Raw genomic sequence first — 14,647 nt, 5'->3', positions numbered from 1 at the left:
GCGAGAGGACCACAGGCTCTTTAGAGACAGGCATGAACACCTGAGCTACTATCATGTAAAGCACAGGACTTGGTCTAAAACCTTTAACTTCTCTGACTCGGTTTCCTAGTAGGTGGCCCTGTGGGATGAAGTGTGTCTTTGGGGAAAATCTCTGTACCTGTAAGCCAGCCCCAACTAAATGGTTTCCTTTATAAGAGCTGCTGCTGTAATAAAGTCAGAAGAGGGGGCTTGGAACTGGGTTTAAACAGTTAAGTGCTACCACGTGGGTGCTGGGAATTGAACACAGGTTCTCTGGAAGATCAACCATTGCTCTTAACCACTGAGCCATTTCTTTAGCCTCACCCATTTTTAAATTCAATGTTAGCCTAGTTGAATCCTCAAAACTTCTATATGGTTTTGAGAATTATTTATATATCCTTACTGTAAGTTCTATATGACATTTTCTCTATAAGTACTGTCTTCTAGTCTGTCCAAAGAGGAAACAGCCATGCTACTCGTAGGCATTTTCTACGAGAAGTGGAAGCACACAGGGGCTTAGCTATGTTTATAGCAGTTTTATTCTAAAATCCAGAAGACAACTGAAACAACCCACTTGAACATCAACCCATGAACGGATAAACAATGGTTGTATCCAGGAAATGGAACACAGCTCAGAAATAAAAAGGAGTGAACTGTACTGATACATACAACCTGGGAGGGTTATGTTCTAATGTATGAAAGATGCAAGAGAAACTCCATATGTATGGTGTGATTCTATTTATATAAAACTCTGGAATATGGATAGTGACCTATAGAGAAGGTAGACTGGTGGTGAGGGGGATGGGTGGAGGTGCAGGGATTTGAGAAGGTTACTACACTGGGTTTGCTTTGGTTTGGTTTGCTTTGGTTTTTTTCACCTCCTAAAAATGCCATTTCCTACCATTTTCATTCAAACCACCACAGTGGGCAAGTCTGTGAGGGACTGTCTTTGTTGTTCTTTGATGTAGTAGAGGTCAGCTCACTATGGGAGTGCCATTCCTCAGATAGGTGGTCCTGAACTCTATGTGAAAGCTAGCTCGGCATTAGTCTATGAGTGAGACAGAGAGGGAGCAAGCATGGCTTCTGCCTTTGAGTCTGCGCTTAAGTTCCTGTGATGGCATGCCTCTGTGATGGACTGTGACCTATAAAGTTAGTTAGCCCTCTCCTCCCCTAAGTTGCCTCTGGTCAGAGTGTTCTAGCACAACCACAGAAAGGACATTAGGACACATGATAAGAGTCAGAGTAGGGGAGCTACTGCCATGGGTTCGACTAGTCACTCTATCCTTTCCTTTGCTGCCCATCAGGCTGTATTTTCAAGCTCAGGACACCTTCCTTCAAGACACACTGTGCTCTATAGGGATCGTCTCACCAATAGGAATATCGCATGAATCAGGGACCAAGGAAAGTGGGGATGGACCACTCACCATCGCCCACAACAGCCCATTTAGAGGACCGTATGTTCTAAACATGTGCAAGTGGAACACAAGACCAGAATCCTGCTTCCGCCGGGGATTGCCGCAGGGGGAACTCTACGCAAGTAGCTATGGCTGTGTCTGAGCATTTGGACTCTGGATTAGTGACTTTTTTCATTGCTGTGACAAGACAGCAGAAAAAGGCAACTTAAGGAGGAATTTATCCCTGCTCACACTTTGAGGGTACAGTCCACTGTGGTGAGGAGGGTTTGGTGTGTAGCAGCCTGTCACAGGGCACCAGCAGTCAAGAAAGAGAGCTGAATACTGACACTCGGCTCATGCTCTTTTCCATTATTAAAATTTATTTTTATGTTACATGCATCAGTGTTTTGCCTGCATGTAAGTCTGTGTGAGGGTGCCAGATCTTGGAGTTACAGACAGTTGTGAGCTGCCATATGGGTGCTGGGAATTGAACCCAGGTCCCCTGGAAGAGCAATCAGTGCTCTTAACCACAGAGCCATCTCTCCAGACCCCTCTTTCCTGTTTTTATTCCATAGACTCCCAGCCCATGAGTTGGTGCTGGGAGTCAGGGTTAGGACTCCCTTCTCAGTTAACTGTCTCTAGAAATGCCCTGGTAGGCACTCCTGGAGGTGTGTCTCCAAAGTGATTCTAATCCAGTCAAGTTGACAATGGAGATTAATTAAACTTTTGTCAGAAAATCCCAGCAGGACCAGAACAGTCAACACCTGGCAACACAGCCTTCACCCTGACTGCCAGGAGACAAGGCTGTTGGTACCCAGTAGGGGTAGGGAAGAAAAAGCCAGGCACCCACACCTAACACCTATGACTCCTCATCTGGGCAACAATACTTGCCTGACTGATGCATATCAGGTCTGCCATGGCCATGTCCCATGGGAGTGACTTCAGCCATCCAGCCTGGCCAGCCTAAAAGTCTTTCCAGCCAACAACGACCAGCCAGCCACATGCCACTGCTGTCAATCATTCTGTCAGCCCAGAGCTCCACTGCTATCTCTGAGCTGTTGGAATCTACACTACAGCTTTCCTCCTTTGGTCCAAACTCTTTCTCTCCCTCTCTGTCCAGAATAATCCCTAATAAGTACAATAAATAGTCAGGCTAAGCTCTCTCTGATCTTAGTTTCTCTCACCTTTCCTGGGGTAGGATTAAAAAAAAAATTTTTTTTAACATGAAACAAAATCTAGGAAGTGTTCATTTGTACATTAATGGAGGTAAGTTCTTAGAATGGTAAGATCACAGGAATTGCTCTTTCCGCACTAAGCCCCCAAAACATCTTCACTGAGGTGTCCATTTATCAGTATGTCCTATTATCAGGCCTATAACTATTATGGCAGCATTTTCTAACCTGCTAGCACTCAATGAAGACACAGACACCTGTTATATTTTAAAATAGCCTTAGTTAACCTGAGGTAGTGTAGAATTTATGCCCTAAACTACATCTCATTCTGGGGCAGGTATCCTATACCCACCCCAATCCCATGCCATCTGCTCCTAATAATTTCTATCGTGCTACCTCCCATCCATAATCCCAAATACTTGCTAATTATCATCATCAGGGACAAGTCTCCATCCACGCCGCCAAGTGCTTCTTCCTGCCTTAGCCCATCATGCCGGCCTCCTTTCTTCTCTTCTCCTCAGGTCTTTTCTCCTTCCCAAGATTCTCTCTGTCTCCCAGAGCCCAGTCGCTTTAGCCACGCCTATCCCATTTGCCCTGCCCAGGTGTGATGACCCTTTATTGGTCAAACAGAAAGTTCCCTGGGCAAGGTTACCTAGCAATCTTGGGGTACAGAGACAGCAAGCAGTAATTAGCATCAAAGTATACCAGACCAACCTCCAACATTCCGCAGTCCTTTGTATTGGAGTTCTGCGCATTCTCGCCTGGCTCTGTGCATCCTTGGCCCATGTAGTCATCACCTAGTCTCTGATGTATGACTCTAAAGCCTATTTGTTCTTCAGGCCACACACATATGCAGTTGCCTGCTGGCCATCCCGACCCAACTGTCACACAGTCCTTGTCCCTTGAGGGTGTCTATTCCAGAGCTCATCACTTGTCCCCGTCTGTCTGTCCAGCCCTGGCCCACTCACCTCACTGACTTCCCTTCAGTGGTGGACACACCACCACTCACTCTGTTGCCAGCCATGAGTTTAGGAATCTTCTTCCTTACTACAAAGAACAAGATTGCTCACATCCCCCGACAGCCCGCACTCTGAGACTCCCATCCTTGCTATTTATACGGTCACCACCCTGGTGTGAACTTAGCCATCTCCAGCCTGGGCTACTGCGGTGACATTCTGACTCCCTTTTTTAATTCTTCTTTCACTGGCTTCCAACTTGTCATTTGTACTATTTCCAGAGAGATCTGTGCTATTCCACTAATAAACATCCTGCAATGATGTGTATATAGCCTTAATGTCTTTGCAGCTTTGTAAACCCAACTCTTTCCAAAGCTACTTACTTTATGCTGTCCCCCTTCACATTACCTGTGCAATACTACACATGGTGGGTGGCCCACCTGCCTGGGAAACTGCAAGTGATGAAGTTAGCTACCCCCTCATAGAGAAACCTTCCTAGACTCCAGGCTGGCTGGCTGAAGCTGTTTCCTGTCCTCCATCCCCACCTCTTACAGAGTGATGCTCTGCAGTGTATTGCAATGCCTGTGTGCATGGCCATCCTTGCTCTCGGAGAGCTCCCAAGGACAGGAATAGGGTCATCCACAGCGTTCCGCTCAACCTGAGTCACTGTTGGTAACAGGCATAAGGCAGGAGTGCATGATTCCAGTCAGTGTCTTGGGCTTTAGTTGTGGTTCTTCCACTTATTAGCCTGATGCCTCGATTATAGGTCTGTTACCTTAACTGTAGATTGAAATAGTCAGCTCAGGTGCTCTCTATATAAGTGCACTCCAGGCCTAAGATCAGGTAAGAATATGCAATGTTAACACAGGAAGATGCAACTCTAAAAAGTACCACTAGGTGGCAGGTGGGAAGGAAGCAGACTACAAGCCGTGTGGCTTTTGCTTTCAAAAAGCCAGTCTTGGTGTGTGTCCTTGCCAGGCCTGTTCTTAACTGGAAAGCGCCCTGTAGGAGCTCCCCCGCCCCCCATCCGCGCCAACCGCAGGCTCTGCAACTGTAAAACCTGCGGGTGAAACAATTACTGTGGTCACCTGAGTAGGCGCCAATCACAAAGGAAGCAGCAGAAGGCCCTCTAGAAGACAAAGAGTGAGCTGATGGTGGGAGCTTTGATACTCTATTTCGGCTACCACGGTGATCCTCTAGAGAGGATTCCTTTAGAATCATAAGGGGTTTTGTTTTGTCTGTTTGTTTGTTTAATCTCAGGGCTAGGGATAGAACCCAGGGCCTCATGATGTACCTCTGAGCTACTAGACCTGCTGCCCCAGTCAAGGGATTTTACATGGAGGATAAGAAAAGCCCTGGGTTCAAATCCCCAGTACTGAAGTGGAGACGGGGGGGGGGGGGGGGGCAGGGGGCAGGGGGGCGGGTGGTGGTTGGCACTTGTGAAAATGATTCCTGTGAGCCTCCATCTAGGCGTGGAAACAGAATCCACCAGCAGGAGGAGCTGTCTCCTGGGATTTCATGGTGTGCTTCCCCAGACCTTCTGGAATATTGGCAGCATCATGGAGCTGTTGTGGACAAAATCCTTGGGCTTTTAGCCAAACTCAAACTCAAACCCAAACTTGGTTAAACGCCATGGTAGGTAATGTGGTACTCCGGTTAATAATAGACTAGCTCATGCTACAGGAAACATTTTGACCCTGCTGTATCAACGCCTTGACATGAAAGGTTCTATTTTTAGTTTATGCTGTATGTCTAGCTTGCAATAGGACAAGTTCCTTCAGGAACTCTACCTGACAGGCCCCCTGCCACCACAGGTCACAGCAGCAGAGATGAACACCAAGTGAAGGCTCTCAGGGTTGTCTGCTCTGACCTAAAAGTGACATGTCGCATTCCCTCATACCCCATTAGCTTAGCTCCCTATTGCTGCCTTCCTGCAAGAAGGGGAGGGGTGTGGGCTGAAAAACAGGAGGATAGATGGAATGTCTTCAGAGCAGCCCTGTGCCTGCCATAGTGACAGCATTGTGACTGGGGCCTGGAGTCGGGGTATAGCGTTAGCATGTGTCAATGCACAGAGCCCTGAATTCAATCCAGCACCAAGGGAAGAAAAAAAAAAATTCTGATTGACTGATAGTCACTACATCTACCAGCCAAAGCTCCTCCAGACTTGCAGTGAAGAAACCCTGGTGGCCTGAGGCCAAAGCTGTGTTCACCTTCCCAGGGAAATCAACCTCATTAGAGTCTTGTTCTGATCTTCAGAGCACATGGTAACCTCTTCCTATCACCAACTCCACAGAGCCAACTGCAGCAAACCCCAGACAGCATCCTTCTGGCCCTTCTGGCTCCTACAATAGTAGAGCTGTGTCCCAGCCTGAAAGTAAAACTTCCATTCAGATAGAGCCCCCATCTCCTCTCACTTTCTCAAGAATAGCACATGAGCAGTTATGATCTCTCTCTCTCTCTCTCTCTCTCTCTCTCTCTCTCTCTCTCTCTCTCTCTCTCTCACACACACACACACACACACACATCCCATTCCCACCCTCATACCAAACTATCCCAGTAACACTCAGACATTTGATTATTTTTCTCATCTTAAAAAAAAAAAAAGGATCTTCCTTGACTCTGCTTTCACCCTCAGCTATAGGAATAGCCCTGTTTTCTCTTTTGTTTGAATAAAATCCAGTCATGGAGTATGAGAACCAGCTGGAAAGGCAGAAGGGCCTCAAAGGCTAGCATGTCTTAGGATAACAGCAAGGCAGGAGAATAGTCACACTCTAAGGCAGGAGGGGAGCATAGTCTTGTTAGAGGAAGGTGGCGGCCATGGGCCAGCCACGGGAGTCTGGTCTTTCTCCAAAAGAATTAACACGTCAAACATCAGGTTAAGAGGCAATCCATCAGCAGTGAGCTTCGACTGCTCTGCTTATGCCGTAGCGAGTGGAATGCTTGCTGGGGGGGGTCATATGGCAGGCAACATGACAGTTACAATTAACATGGCTATAGTCAGATCAAATCAGCTCCCGCCCCCCCACCACCACCCCCACAAACTCCTGAAAGGGAAGTTTCTGAATTTCCCTCCTTTCTTCCCTTCTTCATTGTTTTTGTTTTGTTTGTTGTTTTGGTGTGTGTGTGTGTGTGTGTGTGTGTGTGTGTGTGTGTGTGTGTGTGTGTGTCTATATAGCCCAGCTGTCCTGGAACTCATCATACAAACCAATCTGACCTCAAACTCTCAGAGACCCACCTCCTCTGCCTCCCCAGTACGTGGGTTAAAGTCACGTGCCACCTTGCTCTACCTCTTCATTGGTTTTTTCTTTGTTGCCCAAGCTGGTCTGGAGAGTGGGTTGTCCTGCCTCAGCATCCTCAGTACTGGGGTCCTGGGCTTGTGCCACCAGGCCTAGGCCTTCTCTCTTGAACTCACTCGTTTCCTTCTCTAAGTGGCACGCTGAGCTTCCCCTGCCAAATTCACCACAGCCTTCTAGTTGCCCAGCCACCACTCCTGATGACTGGCAGGATGCTGCCCTGTCTTGGTGTCCTTATTCCCCCTGGCCCTCCTCTCAGGCTCACTGTCTGGTTCTTCATCATAGCCCTGCCTCTGCTACAAGAGTCCCTGTATCCCTGTGCTCTTCTGGGGCTCTTCTTGCTCAGCACTGTCCCCAGAAAGGGGACAGTGTCTTTTACATGCTGCTGGCTATCCAATATAAGTCGCTGGAACCAGCGTCCAAATGCCAGTGACCTGTAGTCAATTGCTACCCAGACATCTCTGTTAGCTGTGTGCCTGAAAACTGCCTCCTGAAGTGGGGTTCACCCACAAAGCCTTGCTTTCCCCCATCGTATTAGCCAGACTCTGCATTGCTGTGGCAAAAATGCCTATTATGAACACCTTAAGGAAGGAAGGAAGGGTGTGTTTTGTCTCTGTTGATTCTGGGCTGAATAGCAAGACAGCAGAGCGTGTGTTAGAGGCTGCTCACTGATGGTGGAAGGAGGCAACAAAAGAGAAGACGGGAAGGTACCAGCACAAGATACAGGCCCCTAATACATCCCGTGTGTTCAGTAGCCTAGCTTGGTCACCCAGCACAAGGGGGTGTGTACATTGTTCACCATGGTGGTTGGAGGGCCACCTGGGAGCTACAGCTCTAAGTGGCTTCCCAGCATGGCCAGAGAGGCTCCAAGCACCTAGCACTAGCCCAGGTGAAGATCTAAATTCAAAATACAGCCAGATGTGTATGCTGTGATCCTAGCCCGAAAAGGCAGAAGGCAGAGTTCAAGGCTAGCCTGGCTTGCATAGTGAGTATCAGGTCAGCCAGTGCCCAGTGCCGCATAGCAAAACCTGTCTTGACACAGAAACAGACACACACACCGGGGGGGGGGGGGGGGGGGGTGTTAACTTATGCAATTGTCATCTCAGAGGCTTACTGCCTCCACCTGCCAAGTCCTGGAAGCTTCTAGCCTCCATACAATCTAATCTAGGCCTATGGTGCTTTCAGCCTCTGAGACTTAACTGCTGCATCAGCTCATTCTTTCTGGTTCTTTCTAAATTCTGGCTGGCTGGTTCAACTCAACTGTTGTGGCTCAAAGTCCTCTCCAAGATGACTGATTCAAATTGGCTTCTCTCGGCTTTTGACTAAATTGTTCAGCTTGGCCTCAAACTAACTCTAGCAATCTTCTGGATCCTTCTCATTCTCTGGCTCATTCTGTCTTCACCGTCTAACGTCCTCTCTGCAACGTGTCTCTATAAAACTCACCAGGTAAAACTGTTCTCTCTCTCTCTCTCTCTCTCTCTCTCTCTCTCTCTCTCTCTCTGTTTCTTCTCTTTCCTCTCTGTTCTCATAAACATTGGACATATCCTATTTTGTCAAATCTTTCTCTGATTTGTCACTTTGTATGTTTCTCAATTAGACATCACCTTCAAACATGGACGTTTCCTTTCACAAACTAACTTTACCTTCATTGTTTGGGATTAAAGATGTGTACTAAGGGCATGTCTGCATCCCTGTGGGGTCACACAGATCTAGAAGGTCTTTGGATGTGAATAGAGCAGCCATGTTGCTTGATTAAAAGTCCTCTATACACACACATACACACAGACACACACACACATACACACACACACACGTGTTAAAGCACCATAAGCTGGCAAATGTATTTACCTCTTTTTAAAACCACATAGAGCCAGGTGGTGGCGGCAGCGCACACCTTTAATCCCAGCACTCGAGTTTGAGGCCAGTCTGGTCTACAAATCAAGTCCAGGACAGCCAAGGATACACAGAGAAACCCTGTCTTGAAAGAAAAATCAAAAACCAAAAACAAACAAACAAACGAACAACAACAACAAAAAAAAACCACCAACGATAACAAAAACCCATGGAGTCTTAACCAATGCAACTTCCATATGGCCTTGCCCTGCCTAGGATAATTGTTGCCCTGATCAACCTTAGACCCTGGGCTCCTCCACTAAGCCACTCTTGATTTCTCTGCAGAAGCAGAGGCAGCAGGAGCCGGGATTCAACACTTCCCCATCAAAAGGATGCCTCCAACTCCGCCCTGATGAACCAAGAAGCGGTAAATAAAAGATTTCTCCCACATGCGGCTGGTCCATGCAGGAAAAAGCAGCCAACACCATCCGTGTGGGAATTCACACAGCAAAGCACGGCGGTGTTTCAAACAGGAATGTGGCTTGGCAGCTGCAGAGAAAAAAAAAAAAAAAAAAAAAAAAAAAAAAACCATTCTTAATCGCCGAGAAGCGTGGACACCGATAGCAGCAGAAACCACGGATATTGCTGAGTTCAAGAGCGGAAGGGATAGAGTGGGCGGACAGGGTCGGGTTCAGGTAGGTGGGGCCAGTGAAGACCCCAGAGATGGGTACGGGGACTTTGGGAGAATCAGAGACGCCAGACAGCACCCGCTCACTGAGGAGGGGGCGGGGCTGTGCCTCCGGGCTCTTCCCCAGAGAGATTTGAGAACCTGAGCCGCGAGCGCCTGTCAAGGAGATCAGGGGGTTGGGGGTGGGAATATGAGAAGGAGCGCAAACCCATCTGTCCTGGATTTGGGGGCTCGCAGGTTTCCTGCAGTCGTCGGCGAGGCTCGTTAAGTGAGGGAGAGCTCTCAATTTCCCTAAATGAGCTCCAGGGGATGCAGTTTACCTCCAGCATGCAGTGGGCTGGGAAAGGGAAATGTCCGCGTAGAGGACTTCCGGAGAGGATGAGAGGGAGGGCACACTGCTAGAATCAGGGGGAGTGGTACTCCTCGCCGTCGATTTAGATTTCTGATACCTTAGAATTCCCATTGTAGCCCCATGGTCTAATATTTCAAGTAAACGTGGGCCCCAGTGTGATTTTCCTAAGAGCATGCATGTGGGAGAATAATCCTTTCCCAGATGGTGGATGCTTGTACTTGGGCTGGAACGCCTGTGAGTGCTCCGTGGTGTGCACTGAAGAGTACTGTCCTCTGAGTATGGTACGGTCATAGCCGGCCATCTTGAATTCAAAAGAGCTATAATCACCAGTACAAGACCCTGGCGAGATTGGGCTTGCTAAGAGTCTCCCATGGGAAGTGAAGGAGGGAATACCAGGTACAAGGGGTCCCTCCCCTCCCCCAGGGAAGGAGGAGGAGGAGGAGGTTCTTCTTCAACAGCTCCTGCCCCGATTAAACTATTGGTTCACCAAGCTAGACTCGGGTTGAGTCTTTGGTTTGCTGTCAGTGCCTTGTCTCGGGTGAATAGATATTTGTTAGTGTCTTGCCAGGAAAAGCCAAACTTTGTAGTTGTTTAGGGAGGTGACTTGGGGGTTCTGGGACCCATCCGATGATGAGTGAGATATGATTACGGACTTAGCCAGCCAGGATGGGTAAAGGAGCAGGGCAGGTGGAATTCCAGTTCCTAGTGCAAGTCAGGGCGGAGGGAAAGGTCATCCTGTCCCCTGGGTAAACCTGTTCCCACCCCCCCCCCCCCCCCCCCCCCCCCCACCCCCGTCCTCAGGAACCTCAGCCTGACTTCAGAGCATTGTGCTAGAGACTGAGATACCCAGTCCTGGGAGAAGGCAGAACAAAAGCTCTCCCTCCTCCCCTCCCCCCCTCTCAGCTTGTGGTGCTGAGGCAGATCCATCATGAATCCTCGCCTGGGGAGGAGGGGCAGACGGGCGGGTTGCTCCGCTCAGTTCAGGTTATTCGTGAAACGATCAAAGCGCTCTTCTCACGGCGGCGACTCACACAGCCTGTCTGTAAGCCCTGCCATCCCATTGCCCCTCTAACTCCCCATAGAGGGCCCTTTAAGCACAGTGTACTTTACACCTCCACCAAGATGTGGGCGGATCCATTCTTGACACAAAAGAGGCTCCTTTGCTGTGACTATGGCCGCTGCGGCAGGGCTATTTCTGTGCTTGCTTTCTCTTCCTGGCGATGAAAACAAGAGCATCCACCCAGTAAATAAAGGCGAAGCCAATGAAAGCAGCTGTATTTCAAGGAGAGCCGGGGAACAAGCCAGAGAATAAATGAACAGATCCAGTGACAAAATGTCCATTCATTGGGTTCACTCGGCAAACATTTACTGAAGGCATCTGTGCGCCCGGCACTGTACTGAATGCTGGAGAGACACAAAGATGCCCTTGAGGACGGTAGCCACCGCCTCTCCTCCACTGGAATAGATGCATACTAACCACACACACAGCACCTTAAAGAGCTAGGGATATGTGGGATGTTTGAATCCTCTGCAAAACATGAATGACTTCTGCAAGTTATGCTTGGCATCTGCTCCAAAAGTCTTCTTTGTAATCCCAGTCCGTAACATGTGTCAATCAAGCTCTCTGATTCTAATGATAACTGTGCCTAGTTTGATCCAGAAACCCACCCTTTGATAGGTGGGTAGCCAGGCAGTAGCCAATCCTACAAACCATTATTGATATCCTACTGTGCACCAGGCCCTGGGCACACCACAAAATGAGGTAGAGAAGACTATTTTTTTAGAGAAAGAAACAGAGAAGCAAATAATTACAGGGCAGCTCAGCAAGCACTCAAAAATAAGCTCAGTAACTTAGGCTGGTGGAGTGAGCACAGGCGGAGTGTGAGGGGCTTCCTAAAAGCTGCTAGGTCAAGGCCAAGGGTAGGGATGGGCAGATGAGCCAAAAGAAGGAAGCAGGAAACAAAAGTACCCGAGAGGCCAAGCTGGGGCAAATGCAAGGGGATCAGAAGGCAGAGACATAACTGAACAAAGTTAAGGACACAGAATAAAGCAGGTTAGAAACCAGAAAGATGACAGTGGCAGAGGGGAAAGGGGCAGAACTTAACTCAGCAAAAGGCTGAGTATCTGGGGCTCTCACTTTGGCAGGCCACCTAATCTTAGGAAGGAAGGAAATTCTGACACCTGCTACCACACACACACACACACACACACACACACACACACACACACACACACACGGATGAACCTTGCATTCTTTAAGCAAAAAGGACGCATATGTAGGGGCGTGTACCTCAGTGGCAGAGTGTTTGCCTGGCATGTACAAGGCCCCTGTTTGCTCCTCAGAACCACAAAACATAATAAAGAAAAAGAAAAGCACAAGAGACCGACATATCCCGTGAGATACATAGAGTCATCAAATTTCTAGGAACAGAAAGTAGAGTAGGAGTTGTCCAACCCAGGAGATTGCTGACTAAGCACTCTGTGGCTGCAGAGCTTCAACTTTGTGCCATCCGTGTGCTCTGGAGGAGAACGGTGGTGATGTCAGCACAATAGCAGTAAGTTTCTATATGTGTGGTTTACCACAGGTAAAAGCTGTGGGCCGGAGAGATGGCTCAGCAGTTAAAAGCACTGGTTGCTCTTGCAGAAGACCTGTGTTTTCAGTCCCAGCACCTACATGACAGCTCACAACTATTGGTAACTCCAGGTCGAGGGAATTCAATACCCTCTTCTCACTACCAAGCACAATGTAGGTGCACACACACACACACACACACACACACACACACACACACAAAGCCCACACATATAATATAAAATAAGTCTTTACAAAATTAGAAGTTAGCCAGGCACATGCCTTTAATGTCAGCACCAGGGAGGCAGACGCAAGCAGATCCCTGTCTGGTCTACAGAAAGAGTTCCAGGACACTCAGGGCTACATAGCGAACTCCTGTCTCGAAAAAGCAAAACAAACAAACAAAAAAATCCACAAGTCGGCAATTACATACTTGGTGGCACACACTATATCAGGCCCCGTCTGCCACTGCTAAGCGGCAGAGCAAAGCCACCAGGGAAACGTGTGTGCAGAGCTGCTGTTCTCAACCTGTGGGTGGTAGTCCCTTTGGCAAACCTCTATCTCCAAAAATAGTTACATTACAATTCACAAGAGCAGCAAAATTACAGTTATAAAATAACAACAAGAGTAAATTTATGGGTGGGGGGTCAGTTTTAAAGGTCGCGGTGTCAGGAAGGTTGACAGCCACTGCTGAGAGGAGCAGAGCAGGTTAAGAAACTTGCCCCTGGGCCTTGCAGGTTAAGAAACTTGCCCCTGGGCCTTGCAGGTGAGTGGGGAGTAGGCACCGGGGTCCCTGACATAAAGCAGAGCTCTTTCCCCTCAATCCACGGAGCTCTCTGTGATCGTGGGGTCACTAGAGCTCTACCCTGGAGAGTGAGATTGATACCCTTCCAAAAGAGGCCACAAAGTGCCTTCTCCCCTAGCAAAAAGAGTGCAGACACAAGGCCATCTGCAAAGCACCTCACCAGACACTGAGTCTGCTGCCACCTTGATCATGGACTTCTCATCTGCAGAACTGCTGCAATAACTTTTATTTATAAATCACCCACATAAGCTACTGTTTTTACACAAGTCCCAATACACTTAAAGGCTCCCAAACAATAGTAACAGCAACTGCCAATCACTGGGCATCCCATTACATGGCAGGCGCTGAATGGTGACCTTTTGGTATTCCCATTGATGCTGTTGGAAGACAGGAATTCTTTTTGATTTTACCAAAGAATTTATTTGATTCCAAATGCAACATGTCGGTCTACACTGTTTGTCTGTTTCATTTCTGCAACCCAAGTTGGTCAGGGAAGGATATTTAAGAATTCTTTCTGGGCTAGAGAGAGTGTGTGACAGCACTGTGCCCAATATTGCCACAGTCTGCTTGTCCTGTGTAACTCTCAGCTCCTCCTTTTCTTCTGAGCTCCTACAGAAAGAGAGATCTGGTTTCCAGTCCAACAATATCAATAGACATAAGAGCAGCAACAGGCCTCTGTATATGGAAGCTCTCTGCTGACTGGATGACTGAAAGACTGCCAGCCTCCTAGAGGCCATTCAGTACCTGCCTCAATGCCCATAGTAGAGGCTGACTTGTCTCCTGCCACCTACAGCTGCCTCCCATTAGCACAAAGCACAGGCCTCTGTATATGGAAGCTCTCTGCTGACTGGATGACTGAAAGACTGCCAGCCTCCTAGAGGCCATTCAGTACCTGCCTCAATGCCCATAGTAGAGGCTGACTTGTCTCCTGCCACCTACAGCTGCCTCCCATTAGCACAAAGCAACACCAAGTGTCCTGCTTTGCCATGATGAAATACCACAACCGACCAATGGGCAACTTAGGGACCAAAGAGGTTATTTCATCTTACGGGTCACACACAGGCCACCCCCCAGGCAACTCATGGCAGGAACTCAAATCAGGAACCTTGAGACAGAAACTGAGGCAGAGATCATGGAGAGATGCTGCTTACTGACTTGCTCAGTTACTTTTCTTATGCAGCCCAGGCCCACCTGCCAGGGGATGACACCGCCCACAGTGGGCTGAGCCCTCCCACAGCAATCAGCAATCAAGACCCCCTAAACACACACACGCACACACACACACACAAACACACACACACACACACACACACACACACACACATGCTTATAGACCAGTCAGATGGAGAAGACTATTTTTAACTGAGCTTCCCTCTTCCCAGGCGACTCTAATTTGTATCAAGTTGAAAAATGCTTGCCTCTGCTTGGCAGAAAACCCAATGGAGAGACCACACCTGAACAGTTCTTCTCTTTAGAAGCTGCATGGCTGAGATAGTGCTGAGAGCAGAGAGAAGAGGACATCCTGGTAGAATCCTTAAACTCTAACAGCTGCTCAAAGCACAAG

This window comes from Acomys russatus, chromosome 3 (assembly GCF_903995435.1).
Source record: "Acomys russatus chromosome 3, mAcoRus1.1, whole genome shotgun sequence".
NCBI classification, from domain to species: Eukaryota; Metazoa; Chordata; class Mammalia; order Rodentia; family Muridae; genus Acomys; species Acomys russatus.
The sequence above is the reverse complement of the archived record's forward strand: the minus strand, read 5'-3'. Positions refer to the sequence as shown.